This window comes from Glycine soja, chromosome 17, assembly GCF_004193775.1.
Source record: "Glycine soja cultivar W05 chromosome 17, ASM419377v2, whole genome shotgun sequence".
NCBI lineage: Eukaryota > Viridiplantae > Streptophyta > Magnoliopsida > Fabales > Fabaceae > Glycine > Glycine soja.
This window is the reverse complement of record NC_041018.1, coordinates 6,290,945-6,307,064: the sequence shown is the minus strand read 5'-3', so window position 1 is coordinate 6,307,064 and position 16,120 is coordinate 6,290,945. Positions and strand designations below refer to the sequence as shown.

Below are 16,120 nucleotides of genomic sequence, written 5' to 3'. Positions count from 1 at the left end.
AGTGTAAGAGGCAAAAGATTTTGAAAGTGTGTATGTAGGAGCAAAGCAGCTCACATCACGTGTATTACAAATCTGATCCACGTAATTGCAAAGCAAGATTCACGTTACACTTACTTTTGACATTTTCATGTTAGCGGTTTTGCGTGTGTGTAGTAGACAAGTGAAGAGCAAGAATTTCAACCAGACTATTTCTAGCCTTAGGATGTTAGGGTGGGCTATCAAAATGTTAACACGGGAGAAGGAGAGAAATATTTGAACCGGCCGGGAAACCAAACTATGCAAATGAAGGAAATTTATTTTAATCTCAATAAATTTAATTACTAATTACAAATTATAACAGCTATATTCATTTATTAATAAGAGAATTGGGATTAAAAAATTGTATATACTTAATTAATTTTAAAGAGAGATCGATTTTGACTATTGATTTTGATGGTGTTAGAGTGATCTAAACTCAATCTGATAATGAAGAACTTTAATGAAAGTTTCCTATTAGCTTTTAAAAAAAAATTGATATGAAGAAATAAGCATGTGTACAATGAGGCACAAGAAATGCTATATCACATGAAATTTTAACTAGGAATAAAATTCATAGGTAATTTGTAGCTAATTAACTATACATTAGCTAACACAAAGTACGAGGACAAGTTGGAGCTATCTTATAAGGTATCGCTTAAACTGTTAATAATTTATTCATATGTCAATATATAACCTCTGAGATCCTGCTCATCAAGGACTGCTTGAGAAAAAGGAAAAGAGCATTTTACATATTTAAACATCATGATGCAGTAGCTGATGTGTTTCATTCTCAATTCAATAAACAGGGACTTATTCATGAAGTGTTAATTACCACAATATTATGTGGCTTGTCTAGTGCCAAAGTGACTAAGTCTTGAAAATTGACCAGAAGGAAAGAACGGCTAAATTTCCACAATATTACGTTGTTTAATTAGTATTGTGAACTTTGCTTTAATGTTCTTTTGCAGTTATATCATTCTTTGCTGCTCTTGGATTTTTGTTGTATGGTGGAAGGTAAGTTGTTGTCTTTCAAATGGCACAATCCTTGCTATGTCATTGAACACTAACATGCTCAGAATGATGTAGGTTGTTTTTCTTGTCGAGGCGCTTCCCCATTGAATCCACAGGCTGTCTAAAGAAACTTTATGAGGTTGATATCTAAAGTATGAGTTGCTTTATGTTTTTCAACCTTAGAGAGGAAGTATATCCTTAAATATCAAATTCAGACTCTGTTCCAAGTGTGATGTAAAAATTGTATGAGGACTTAAACTCTGGTGAAAGCAGTTGGTGCCTAACTTTTCATCTTGGTAGGTTGGGTTTGTTGCCCTGGTGGCGTAAGGTGACACTATATAACAACGTAACTATGCGGTTATCTTTCGTTTTTTGTTTGCATAGCTTATCGGAATTCTCGGTAAAGTTCCTTCTAGTTTAATGATTGCTTGGTGGTGATTATTTGATTGCTGGTTAGTGTTTACTCCAATTGTATCTTGCCGGCAATTCCAGTTGCAGGTCATTTTTTATGGTTGAAGATAGTTTAATAAGTTAGTCTTATCATTTGAAACTATACAATTAATATCTGGTGCATGATTTTGTTGTTATATTTACCCTATACTTTTCTACTCCAAAATGTAAATCTTAGTGCATGTTTTGATTATAACTTATTTAGGGGAAACAATCCTTTTTTTTTATTTGAAGTTTCCTGAGATTTCTTTCCCTTTTTTGGTGTCCGTACGCATTTGTTTTCAAGAATTAACCTGTATCCGAAATTCCTTAGTTTCTGATATGATGTGATGATTGAATAAGTTTCAAATGATCTTCATGAAGGATGACATAGAGAAGTTGGTATCTAAGTTAGTAGACAAGGTTTGTGCTCCGGAGGAAGGTTCTTGCATTGATGCTACAATCCTTCCCCTACATGGTTGTTTGCCCCTTGAATTGCAGGCAAGTAGTTTTGATTGGATACAATTTTTTAACGAAAAAAACTGATTACCATTGGCATAAGTTGCTCACTAAGTTCCACATGCAATCAAATTTCTATAAACTGACGTGATGATGCGTTACAAATATTTCAGATACAAAGATGCATTATAATTTGATTCCGATACATAATTTTTAGTTTCTTTTTAGTTTTGTCAATGGAAAACTCGTTATAATTTGAAGAATGTTGTTGGCTTAAGTGTGAAACTGCCTTGAGTGTATTTACCTTAGTTCTTTCCTTTTACAACTTGTTACTTACCTTGGTTGCTTTGTAACCATGGCAGTAGAATCAGGATTTATGTACATATGTTGGAGTATCAACAAATCTTAATTTTAGATATAGATGCTCTCATAATACTCACAAGTACTGTGTCACAGATAAAACCTGGGTTTGATCCAACCAAAGGTCTAAGACCAGAGTTCTATTTTGATGGTGATGATGCATATCCTGAACATGTACTATTACAGTTTCTGCATTATGCTTAAGTAGTTTTTTTTTTTTATATAACTTTATCCCCATTTATTTATCATATTTTAATGATTTTTACACATTAGGTTGACTGGATTGGGCAGAAAAATCAAATAGATGCTGGTGAAAGTCTATATCTTCTTTCCATTAGTGGCAGTAGTAAAAAATTTGACAGAAGTTTTCATCTTTTCATAAACGAAGAAAAAATATATCAATATCACATAGGTTCTGCATATATATCATCCATATATATAGTCTCTTGATAGATTTAATGGAGACTGGAGATTATTTCCCAGGCTGCTATTAATCAAGTCAATGTCCACGAGTGCTAAATGCATTTTATCGTGTGATACATGAACATGGTATTTACTAATAATTTCTACAGTATCACCAATGAACTTCTGATTAGCAAGGATGTGGAACTTTATGAGATAATAAATTGAATGCCTGATCCGGTCTTTAATAATGATTGAACATATGAAGTTAAATGGTTGCTTTTGGTTCAATTTTTTACATTTTTGTTCTCTGTATGTATTCCAGTGACACATGCGCACACATTTGTTTTGGAAATTATTGAAGTATATATTATTTTTCCTTTTAGAAAATAATACTTGTGAAGTATGCACAACATGTGGACCATTTAGAAAATAATACTAGTGAAAGTATGGGGTTGTGGGCTCAATATGTAGGCTGTGTACTGGTGTATAAGTATGTGGAGATAACATTTTTTTTTTCGTATTTACCAGGATGAATTGTCTAGCATAAAGAATCAACTTCTACAGGGTTATTCCCCGATGATTCATATCCATCAGGACCTCCATTATTTATGGAGACACCAAGACCATGTTCTCATCTTGCTTAGATTGAGTTCCCAAATTTTGATGAGGTAAAAGTCTCCAAAATTGCATCTCCAAATTTTATGGACAGTTAGTGTTACATATATATAATGCAATGTAATGCAGAGTTTGATTGAAGAGGCAAAGTTGGAGTTGTTAATATGCCAAGATATGATCCTATTGCCAAGGAAGCTAAACAATTGATTGAGGCAGAAGGGTCTTTCACTCTTCAGAAGTTGGAGACATTCAAGTCGCGGAACCGTTGGAAGAAATGATATCAGAGCATGCTTACCGGTCATGTTATGACAAAAAAAACGATACAAATTACTCAAGTAAAAGAACTATTTGTATGGTTTTTTCTGAATATGTTAATATGTGTTTAAATATCTCTAACGGAGGTGTTTTGTTACCGGGGAGTGAAATTTAAGTTTGTTGGCTCTGCCTCAACGGATACATTTCAAGTATTACAAAATTTTCTCTTTTTTATTGTTAATGTTATAAATTTTTCTTTTAAATAAATATATATATATATATATATATATATATATATAATTTAACTATGAATTAGTCAGGAATTAACTAGGAAATATACATATATATATATATATATATATATATATGTATATTCAATTTAACTATGAATTAGCTAGAAATTAATTAGGAAATAATTTTTAAATTGCTATAGATATAGAAAATTTTAGCTATAAATTAGCTACAAAATTACTATGAAAATAACCTAGTAACATAGTTGGAACAAAGAAAATTAAACAATATATTACTACAAATTAACTAGAAAATAACTATAATTTTTTAAAATTAGCTACAAATTAAGTAGAATCTTTTTTCATAGTTAATTAGCTACTTGTTTCATGCTACCAATAATATTATAGCAATTTTGTAGCTAAATTGTAGTTAATTCTTTTTACTAGAGGTTAACTACAAATGAGCTACTAATTTTTTATAGCTAATTTCTAAAATTCTTGTAGTGAAAATATTTCAAGTGAGATCTATTAGAATAATTGCTTCTAGGTGGACCACAATTACATATATGATCCATTTATATCAGCAAAAATATTAATCCACTTATATCAGCAAAAATATTAGTTATAAGAAGTAAATATGACTAGTATATGAATTTGATTCGGTGCATACATACCTAAATCGGAGTTATTTGCTAGTTGATTTTTGGATGAACCATAGTAGTAGAAATATGGATAGATCATACACAAGGAACTCAAGTTCTGTTTTAAGGTACACTGGTTCTGTTTTGATGTAATTATTTTGCTGGACAACTTGTACAGTGTAGAATTCCTACTTTTATATAGAGAGAGACCACGGTGATGATAAGAGAGATACTGATAATAATCACGACAATGTTTGCATAGGTTAATTATAATTAAGATATTTTAAAATGTTATTTATTTGATACATTTTTTAGAGATTTAAAGATTATATTAAATTTTATTTTAAATATTTTAATCACAACTATTTATTATTTTTAATCATAATTTAATGAATGTTATTTGTTCTTCTCACCTAAAAGTGCTCTCACATATATAAATCATATTATATATATATATATATATATATATATATATATATATATATATATATATAAACTTATCCTAAAAGAAAATAAAAAGTAAATGCGACTTACTGTTGGGCTAAGTACAGTGTCTAAAAAAGTTCTTAAAATTAAAAAACAGTTCACCTTGTTGAAAAATTTGCAAAACAATTCTTAAGACTGATACTTCCTAAGATTGATGTTCCTAAAGACTGATGCTCCTTTGGGTTGAGGAGTTCATTTTTTATATTAGTCATGGGAGTTATCGATCATAAGAAATATCAATCTCACGGGATATTGATCCTAGAACCCTAGGAGGTTATCAGTCTTACAAAGTATCTGGGAAACATATTGATCTTACGATTAAATTTTAAAACTTAATAAAAATCTTATTTTTATTTAAGGATTAAATTGCAAAACATGCATAATAAAAAAATCACTTTAAGACAATGGGTAAATAATGTTTACTTGTTATACTGACATTAGTTATATCTGTAGAAATAATGTTATCATGTTATAACATAGTGGCATAGTAACTTTATTTCAGGTCAATATGTATATATATATATATATATATATATATATATATATATATTGAGAGGAGTGTTGATCATGATGATTAAGACTTTAATATTTGAACTAATCCAATGCTTCGAAGTGAGATATTTTATATTTCAGCGCTAGAGTCTAAAATCTAAATGCTCCATCTCCATCCTTAATTTCATATAATTTGAAACAATGATCTGCACTCTCAGTCTGAGCATGCGTATAAAGAAGGGCCCCATATGGATGTCCCTATTTGGAATAGACCTTTCATCTACAACCTTCAGAACTGGGGTCCCCCCGACAGCTAATTAACAACACCGTATCTCTCTCTCTCCAATATGAAGAAAAATAGTGCTACTGCTTTTTATCAGTTTCATCAGTCTTACTGACGACAGAGATATATACGGCTACACTTACTGTCATTATCGTCATCTGGGTCGGCCATGTGAAGCTCTTTCCAATTCATGATCATCTTCAACATACAAAATGCTATTGCTATATTAAATGACCCACTTAATTTTTATACATATGGGGCACTAGTTATACTTAATACCACCACGTCCACGTGCACCCAATTCTCGCAGATAATTATGATATCGATCCAGTTGCCAAGGCAATAGGTTTTTGCAAGTAGGACGTGTACTATTTATGCCCAAGCTATTCAAATATAGTTTATTTTTTCTATGATGCAATTCAAATATAGTTAGTATCGTTTGCCTTTGAAACCGGATCAAAGGGATATTTTGCATGTGTAAAGTGATTTTTACATTCATATACATTTATTTTTGTATATATGACTAGTACAAGAATGTCTATCCAGCATCATTCACTTTGTATTTGTATATATACCATATATACTATGCCTGTTTTAAACTAACTTATAACCAACACATGCAACCTAGTTTCCTACTTAAAAGTGCTATTTAGGAGCTATACTTTTGTCATCTGTTTTAAAAAGGAGAAACAACGGTTAAGGACATCTTAGATGGAATCGATAGGACAAGAAGCACAGGTAATGGTATGTTTAATTATTTGGCTAGCTAGTCAGACATGTTATCCAACAAAGAGCGCATTTTGTCTTGTTTAAGTAATTTTGTTTTCCTTTCCTTTTCTTCACACTAAAAGACCCTTTTGTCTAAAGTCTTTCTATTTTAATGCACCAATGCAATAATCTAACATTGATTCTACGTGTAATATAAACCTGGAAACATAAAGTATTCACCAAAATAGTGTTTTCCTTTTGCTTTATTTCTTTTGGTGGTCTTAAATACCTTCCTTAATTTGTTATTTTCGTTATTTTGCGGTAATTAATTTTAATTCTCACTTCTCTGATTTATTTCTCTAACTGAATTTTGCTTATTTGAATTGCATATAATATGCAAGGGACTAGAGTCACCATCTCCATTAGTTTTATCGGACATGTTTGATTACACTCGACAAATAAAACTTTTTTTTTTCAGGTACTTCGATTGGGAATTCATTCTCCAAAATAGCAGTACGGATAAATTATTCTTTCTCCGTAGAAAAGAGGTTACTCAACTATAGCCTGGAAATGCAAAATTTTTTGACAAAAAATTTCAATTGTTTGGGCAAACTCACGCAACTTAAACTCTTATTCTAATAGGTTATTTAAGGAACTACCAAAAAGAAACGCATATACATGTTGGGTTTGTCACGGTTGAGATAACTTTGTCTCATAATGGAGAGTTTCAAGAGATCTCAATTAACAGTAAAGCACATAAGTTAATTTGAAATCACATCAAACCCAAAATCTTTAGATTTTAATAGGAAATTTGGATTCTTTACATTTATATGTTGCTTAATTTTTTTATTCTTATTCCGTGTGACTTCTTTACTCACTTGTTATTTCAACAATATTTCGTTGCTATAATTTTGATTTAAATACGACTTGTAAAGTGTTGCATGACGTGTAATTGAGTTATTCCCTTTAGATTTTGACATTTGATTATAGGTTTCTTGTAATTGGTTAAAACTAAGGACTCAAGAGTCCATGATGTCCTGCCTGTGAGAGAAACGTAGAGGGAGGTTACTCTGGTTTATCTCACTTCAATTTTTCAGAAACATAAGGTCAGGGTAGCTGATCCAAACACTTGGTGTTGCAGATTTCAAGATATACTGATAATGTGTATTTGAAGAGATCCGAGTTTATCTCGCTTCATTTTATGTATTTAAAAGAGATCTTACATGCATCTGATTTAGAATTACATCACCCACTATTGGCAAACTTAGTAGATTACATAGACTGTGAGTGCAACATGTTCCTCCTCAATTCATTCACTACTCGAAGTGGAGAGATTTAATTAACATCTCTGAGTATTGTTTGCATCAGAATGATTTGGATTCACTCCCAATGAAATCAGCAATTGTATTAAGCAAAGCATTGCAAGGGAAGATTACTTCATTGCTTCATTAGAAATTCATTATGGACAATGGCAGACCTATATTCAAATGGAGTGTACTTGCATCCCTTTATTTTTTAAAATTTATTAAATTTATAAATAAAATCTTATATTTTTATATTTTATTTTATCTATATTTATATAATTGAAGTTACTGATTTTATTTTTTATAATTTGTTTTCATTGATTTAGGGTCTTGAATTCGCCACTAATTATGAATCTTCATTTTATTGTAAGGAATGAGATAGTTCATCTTATTGTAATTTTGGGTACTGGAGGGCTAATTATTTGAAAGTAGGTATCCCATATCAGATATTGGAAATCTTGAAAAATATATAATTTGGAAAGTAGGTATTAATTTTGACGGTTGATGTTTATGAACAAATTGTACTTGTTTGAATTGTAGGATCACCAGACCATGGGAAAAAAAAATCGAGATAAACGTGTAGCTTCAATATTGCTAGGCAGACGAGGAAATCCTAATTAGCATGGCCTCTGCAATGCCATAACTTATGAGCATTCTGAATTCATATCCATGCTAAGTGCTGACCATTAGCAGAGCGGGCCAATCGAGCCTATTTTAGCCCACTAGTCCGTTAAAATTGAAACTTTTGACTCAGCCCTTGGTGAATTGGTGGATCAAACTGTCAAAAATGAAAAAAAAAATAATAATATTTTATTTCATAAAATTAACTATAATGAACAAACTTAGTCAGAACGTAAAATATATTAATTGTTTATCCAAATTTATTTATTAGTAGTAGATGAATTAAATTTATAAAATAATATAAAAATAATAATAAATATATTTTTTGATTTTTTAATAATATAAAAAAATATAAAATAATAACCCAAAACTTAAAGATTAGTGTCTTAAAACATATTCATAAGTAAAGACTAGATAATACTTATTAATATTTACAATATTTTTTTAAAAAAAAATATGTATGATAGACCAACGGATTAAGTAGGACATAATAATATGAATTAACAAGTTACTTAGTTCGTCTCACCATTTTTTTAAGGCCAACCCACCAAGTCAAGACCCACATTACCGCCCTTGGAGAGTTCCCCACCATTTTGATTGTGAATGTTAGTATCTACTTTATTTATGAGATCAAACCAACCTAAAAAAACATGTTACGTGCACAATATATTATTGTTAGACTTTTAAGGATTGAATGTTTCACACACAATATGTCACATCGAGGATCTTATTCTTTATTATAGAAGGTTGAAATATATTTTTTGGCTGACATTTGTTTTCAACTTTTAAATCAATTTTTATATAATTGTGTTTTTTTGTTTATCTTAGATATAATTGTTTTAATTGTTATTATTACCATTTTTATTATAATACCATATGCTTGAATTTAAATACAATAAAATATAAAATCAAATTAAATAAGTATCACTTATAATTTTGTCTCAACAGAAAATATCTACGTTCAATTCATTTTTTATATTTGATAAAAAAAACTCCATATTAATTTAATTACAGCGCAATGACTAAAGTAACTTTTTTATATTATATCGAATTAAAAATAAGATACAATACATAACAACAACCTTTAAAATTTTGGCAAGGACCCAACGTTAATTATTTATTTTTTGGACTATGTTGGGATAAATTACTCCATAAATATTTTTAAGAAAATAAGAAAGTAAAATGAATTGATTTTATCCTGTATAAGTTTATTTGTATAAGTTAAAATCAACTTATTCATTTTAGTTTTTGGAGTAGTTAAGAAAAATTCTATAGAAGTGAAATATATAAGTTGATTTTAGCTTATTGAAAAAATTCAAATTATTTTATCTTCCTATTATAAGCGTTATAAAAAGAATTGTCTAAACAATCACTATACAAATATTATTTATTCTAAAAACATTAATAACTAATATTGACTAATAAAATAAACTATACAACAATTTTAGATTGATTTCTCAACTTGCCTCATCTCGACTTAGCAATACCAAGACTCTGACCAATATGGCTGGCATCGTCTAGACAGTTAGCTCAAGGAAAGACTCAAAGTTGGTCATTACCTCGGCATGTACACAAACTGTCATGATTACATGTCAAGGGATTGGTTTGGATCAACAATTTAATTAAGATCTTTCTGAATAAGATCTTATTCAATACTTAATTACTTATCACGTAAGTGTAAGTACTTTGATATATAAGTTATTTTTAAAATTAAGGTGCAAATAAGATTGAATTAATTTATTCTGTGTAAATTATAAGATGTTTTCATGAGATATGTTAGATAATCGGTTGAAATAAACATAAATAACTTATGTAAGTGGGTACACATTTATTAATTATAAAATTTGTGTTTGTTTTGGTTGAAATAATCTTACACATATATTTAAGGAAATGGATAATTCTTTCTTTGAAAGCCTTTTATCATTTTGGTAGGTCCTTCATTGTGGGTTTATAATGAATTTTGATAATATTGACTCCAATGATAATTCCAATAGTATTTAGATAATAGTTCTAATAAAAATTTCGATAATAATAAAAAATAGGGACTAAACTAGTAAAAGTTTTGAGAAAAAATGAAGATTTGAAAAACTAAGGTTTCAAGAAAAAATGAATATTAAAAAATGTAAAAGGATTTAGAGAAAAATAAAAATTGAAATTAAAATATTGGTTGAAAACATTGTCTTAACCTGTTAATCCATAAACATCATCGTGTGAACTTATGAGAGTGGTTTAGACTAAGAGGATATGAGGGTGTTACATGTTTCAATACTAATTACAATGGTACAAACTAATATTTATAAACAATAATTCATAACTTCTCAAATAACTTCAAGTCTTCATTTTCACGATGATTTTTTTCTTTGATCTTGACCCTTTATAATGTATATCTTCAATTTATACCTTTAATATTTTTCAGGGTTTTGATGTTTTCCACGTCTTGATATTTTTATAAATCTTTATTTCTTCTATCATTGTATAATTAGTTAAAAAATTATATTTTGACACTTAGTTAAAATAGTCTATTAAAAGACTATTTATCAATATTTAGTGGAAAATTATTTTTCGAGATAATTGAAAAATGTCAATGTTAATGACATTATAAATTATTCTCATAAGCTGTCTCTAACACTTAACACAAATATCTACATCGAAGAATAAGTTGATTGTCTAATTAACAACTTCTCCATCTTAAAAGCTAAAACGCACCGTGGTTGTAATCTTTAATTGGTCAGCAAATTTGTGGTGTGAAGATGATATATAGTTTGTGGGGGGTTTGGCCACATTGTCACACAGTGACTATGATCATTTCGATGTGGACGCATAAGATGGATCGGATGTTCGACGATAGACAAGAAAATAACACGATTCTGACAACATAAAAGAAATCGCATTCACAATAACAACTTTCGTACCAGTTCAGCAACCATGGAATATCAAAGCTAGTGTTAAAGAGACGTGTTTTAAGTATTTACGTAACACTCGTGATAGCTTAACCGCATTTTCATTCATAAGTGGTCTCAAATTTGAAAGAGACCAATAAAACTATGTAGCATTTATATATATATATATATATATATATATATATATATATATATATATATATATATATATATATATATATATATATATATATATATTCTTGTTTTAGTATACTCAAATTTACAATCCTAAACTTTCTTGAATAATTCATTCCCTATTAGGCTGTGATGGAAACTGATGTGGAAGACCCACACTTTCGTAACGTCACCTTCATCACATGACAACGCAATTGAACATTAAACCACTTTTATTTCAAGTGTGTTGTTTCATGTGTGTCTCTACCAAGTTCAATATACACCATTACCGCTACTGCGATTACGACATTAGTCCACGGTTCCTCTACTATTTGGGCTTTCTTTTCAGCTTCATCTTTTGGTATTTAGGAAAGGGAAAAATGTATGGTTATAACTTGTAAGGTTGTCTGGATTGAAAAGAAAGGAAGGATAATTTGTTGCATGTAATTAAAACTTAAGAGTAAGGGTATCTAGTAAAAAAAGTAATAAAGGAAGTTAAGTTTTTAAGTATCAAGGGATTAATTAATGATTACTGAATACTTTAAAATCTTTTATAGTACTATACTTTATGCAAGCATTAATTAAAAAGGGATGATTGAAAGAAAATTAATTGAAAGCAAAGAACGAAGAATTAAATTCACAAAATACAATTCTTTAATTATATTGTCTTAGAGTATGTTTAGCAAACATTTTCAACTAGTTGTTTGATTTATTAGTAAGGTTTCACAAACAAGTTTTTTTAAGTAGTAAATAATTATGTTTGGAAAAATTACTTGAAAGGTTAATGTAAAATTGAAAAACTAACTAGTAGCTGAAAGGTAGTTAAATGTTGAAAACTAGTTAGTTTTTTTAGTTAGTTGAATCATAAGTATTTGATAAAATTATATGTTAAAGTAATTAAAAAATATAAAATTACATAAAGGATAAAAATAATAAATTCTTACCTTAAATAGAAAAGATTAAAAAAGAAAATATAATAAATGTTTAAGGATAAAAAGAAAATAAATATAGAAAGTTAAAAACTAATGGTTTAAAAAATATTTCTTCAAGTAAGATCTAAAAAATGTTAGAAGTTATTTAAAAAAACTCATTTACCAATTTGGTTAACATGAAGAAGATCCGGATGTGTGTTTTTATATTTTTTTTAAAAGATGAGAAACCACATGCATAAAAGATGTGTGTTTTTCAAATGGGGCCACTGAGATTTGGGTTTAAGGTAGGGATGCATGGATGATGGTCCAAATCAAGTTAAATAAATTTGTTATCTTTTTTATTTATATTAATGAAAAAAATATACCACAAAACAAAAGGTCAACACCATAAGAAAAATAGGAATGATAACAAATTTATTTTAGCGTGATTCATCCTCATCCATATATCCACATTAGGTAGTCCAATTTTTCATTCCTACATTTACGACTTCGAATTTGTTTAATATAATTCAAGCTCTCATCTATATATTCAAAATATATTTTTAGGACAAGTTGAATAAACCAACAAATATTCCCTCCAATTAATCCTCTTTCACTTAAGATGATAATCTCTTTAAGATAACTGATTTTTCTCTTCTGAAGAACTTCTATATATATGTCTAACATCTTAATATAAAAAAGAGAAAATAAATTTCTAATATGAACAGGTGGTGAAAGATATGTTGAAATTGTGTACACATTAGATGCATCATGAAGGACAGTGGAAGGTGAATCTAGCCACTAGAGTTTTTAAATATAAAGGCCAAGTTACAATCCATATTACTCGTTTGGAGTGTACTCTAGTCAGATTTTGCAACGCGTTCTTGTAAAATTACACTGCTTTGATATAGATATATGGGGATGATATTTCTTCAAGGCTATCTTCATTTCCCCTAATGTAAGGACACTGTGGTTTCTCGGTTTTGTAGTCATCTATGTAGGATTTGATGCATGTAACTCAGTTAATTAAGATTTGACTTATTCGTAAAAACAAAGAATATATGTTGGCTGTGGATTCAAAGCATATTCGTGATTTTGGCTTGGTGCTTACTGATACATCTGTGAATGCTTTATTTTCTTTTTCATTCTTTTACAGAACATACTCCTTAGTTTACACACTAAATATGCATTAATGGTAGTAGTGTAGTACCATTGAGATGAACTTGAATTTCCTTTATCAACAAGATTCTCTGAACCTATGCATCCAAGAAATCATGTTAAGTTCTGCTTTTCCTGCAATACTATTTAACTGCAACTATAGATCTTCACAAACATATATAGTTGTCAAAAACAGTTTGCAACCGCAATTGCGACCACAAAGTGTCATGCCTAACAAAAAGTTTTTTTTTTTTCTCTCTAGGCAACTCCTATTGGAAGAAGGTATGACTTATGACTTATGATATGAGTTGTGATCTCCTGAGGAAGATCTCCAGCGATCTTTGTTGTCTCTTAGTCTAAGACATTTTTGTTAGGCCAAGTTTCATCAATAAATTCTTTTGTGTTTGCTTGTTGGGTTGGGCCTCTAGTTTACTTAAAGTTTGCTCTTAAAAATTACGGACTCAATTTATAGCTTGGTAGAATATTGAATCATCTAAAATTACACTATCTAACATGATTTTAGATAAACGTTTATATGTTTAGTATGATGTTGAGAAATTACACTACCTTAAGATGCAAGGCTTTAGTTTTTCCTTTGGTCAGCTTCATTGAAGTTTCTTTTTAATTTCGGGTAAATTAGGTATTCCTCCGCGAAAGTAAGTATTAATCTTTTAGAGTATGAAATTCATTTAAGAGATTGATTTTTTTTAAGTAATATTTTTTCAAAGTTAAGTATTAATCTTTTAGAGTATGAAATTCATTTAAGAGATTGATTTTTTTTAAGTAATATTTTTTCAAAGTTAAGTATTAATCTTTTATGAAATTTATTTAAGGGATTGATTTTTTTTAAGTAATATTTTTTCAATCACACGGATAAAAAATCGAACTCATAATCATATGTTTAAGTGATAAATTATTTATTAATCATGTCACACTTTGTTGGTAAGTTTCTTTTTAATTAATTTGTCCTCAAATAATTTTTTTATTTGAGCTTTTTATTGTACTAAAAATTTATGAAATCAATGGCATATGCACGTGTTCCGATGTGAGGGCAATTTCCTCCACATTTTTTTTGTTTTTATTTATATATGTAATAAAAAAATAAAATTATCCCATGAAAAAATAGGTATTACCTCCATAAAATAATTTATTTTAAAATGAATGTAAAAAATTAAAAAGATAATAAATTTATACTAAATTGACTACTTTATTCTTTTAATTTTTAGGTTTAATTACTATTTTACTCATTTAATTTATTTTTTTAAGTTCAATTTCATCCCTTAATTTTTATATATTGGGTTCAATTTTATTTCTTTATTTCTTAAAAGATTCAGTTAGGGCCTTTATTTTTTTAAAATTGGTTTAATTTGGCCTAATCTAAAATTAAATTTTGTCTCATTTATTGGAGATAAGGAAAGAAAAATGACACCAAGTTTAATTTTAAATATGACGAAGTTAAAACTATTTTAAAAAATAAAGGACTTAATTAGAATATTTAAAAATAAATTGGTTAAATTGAACCTAGTAAATAAATTAAGAAAAAATTATCGATCAAATTAAAACTATTTCTTGTTTGGGCTGAGATTTTTTGTTTTTTTTTTTTTTGCATTGGCCACTGTTTGAAATAATTATCTTATCAAATCAAAAGTAAAATTTTACAAATTTTTATTTCTTTTCATTTATTTTTATTTCAGAAAGGAGATAATACAAATATTTTTAATGTTATTGAAGTATGCATATAAAGGATATTGTGCTTCTTTATGATTTTTCAAAAATAAAATTAATTGCGAGTCCTTATTTTAATTATTGGTTCCAGGCCAGCCTTGTGGCAAAATCAAACGAATTAAAATAATTGGTGACTATAGTTTTAAACTAATTTAATATTTTGATGAATTGCAGTGCCTCAACTCATTTGCCCCATCTTTTTAGTGTATATACTATATAGGACTATAGGATGTCGAATCTAGTAACTGCTGCAGGTACTTTCATGATTTAGCATATGATAATATAAATGAAGTTGTCTTCGTTAAAGAGATTTTTTTTAATCTGTGAGAATTAAAATATAATTTGCGTAGTCTACTCGATCAATCAGAGTTAAATTCTCTTGATGTTGGAGAGATATATAATCCTCTGCTATGATAAATTCTGCTTGGCCTCAACGCCAATTCGTATACTTTGTCAGCAAAACTCTCAAGCAGTTTTTTTTTTATATTGCATGGCACAATTTAATTGATCTTTTACACCACACCTGTGGTTGTGACCCTGTAAGCCACATTTGAACCATATACGAATTCATCAGTGTTTAGGGTATAGGACCACTGACAGTACAACAGAGTATTATCCTTGCAACAACCATATTTTTTCAAGTTCAACAAATAATATGCCCAAAGTTTTTGGAGGGGTCGATGACTATTGACGTCTACAGTTACATTGCACAAGTTCAACTTCAAAATTTTGAACTTTGTAACAATGTTCCAACCAGTCCACCAAACCGATGGGCTCAACATTAATTAAAACCTTGCCATGTTTTATATGTGGTGCAGGTGCTTGGGCCAAACAACTACCCCCTCCTCCCTTTACGTTGGAAAATTTGTGGTGCTGCTGACAAATATTCAATTTCTCTGCTTTGAAAGGGCTATGGGTATGGGTTTCCTTTTCCAGGTCAGAGTTGGGTTACTAAT

The 16,120-nt window shown here is 29.0% G+C and overlaps 2 long non-coding RNA genes across 2 annotated transcripts; both read left to right on the top strand.

The window, feature by feature from the left end:
- The first annotated feature begins 718 nt into the window (after positions 1-718).
- Positions 719-1,954, top strand: LOC114393202. The gene is made up of 3 exons (XR_003662486.1): positions 719-1,032; positions 1,105-1,168; positions 1,843-1,954. It is a non-coding gene; the product is annotated as an uncharacterized LOC114393202 (long non-coding RNA).
- Positions 1,955-3,213: 1,259 nt separating this feature from the next.
- On the top strand, positions 3,214-3,693 carry LOC114393201. Its single transcript, XR_003662485.1, has 2 exons — positions 3,214-3,350; positions 3,427-3,693. It is a non-coding gene; the product is annotated as an uncharacterized LOC114393201 (long non-coding RNA).
- The last annotated feature ends 12,427 nt before the right edge of the window (positions 3,694-16,120 follow it).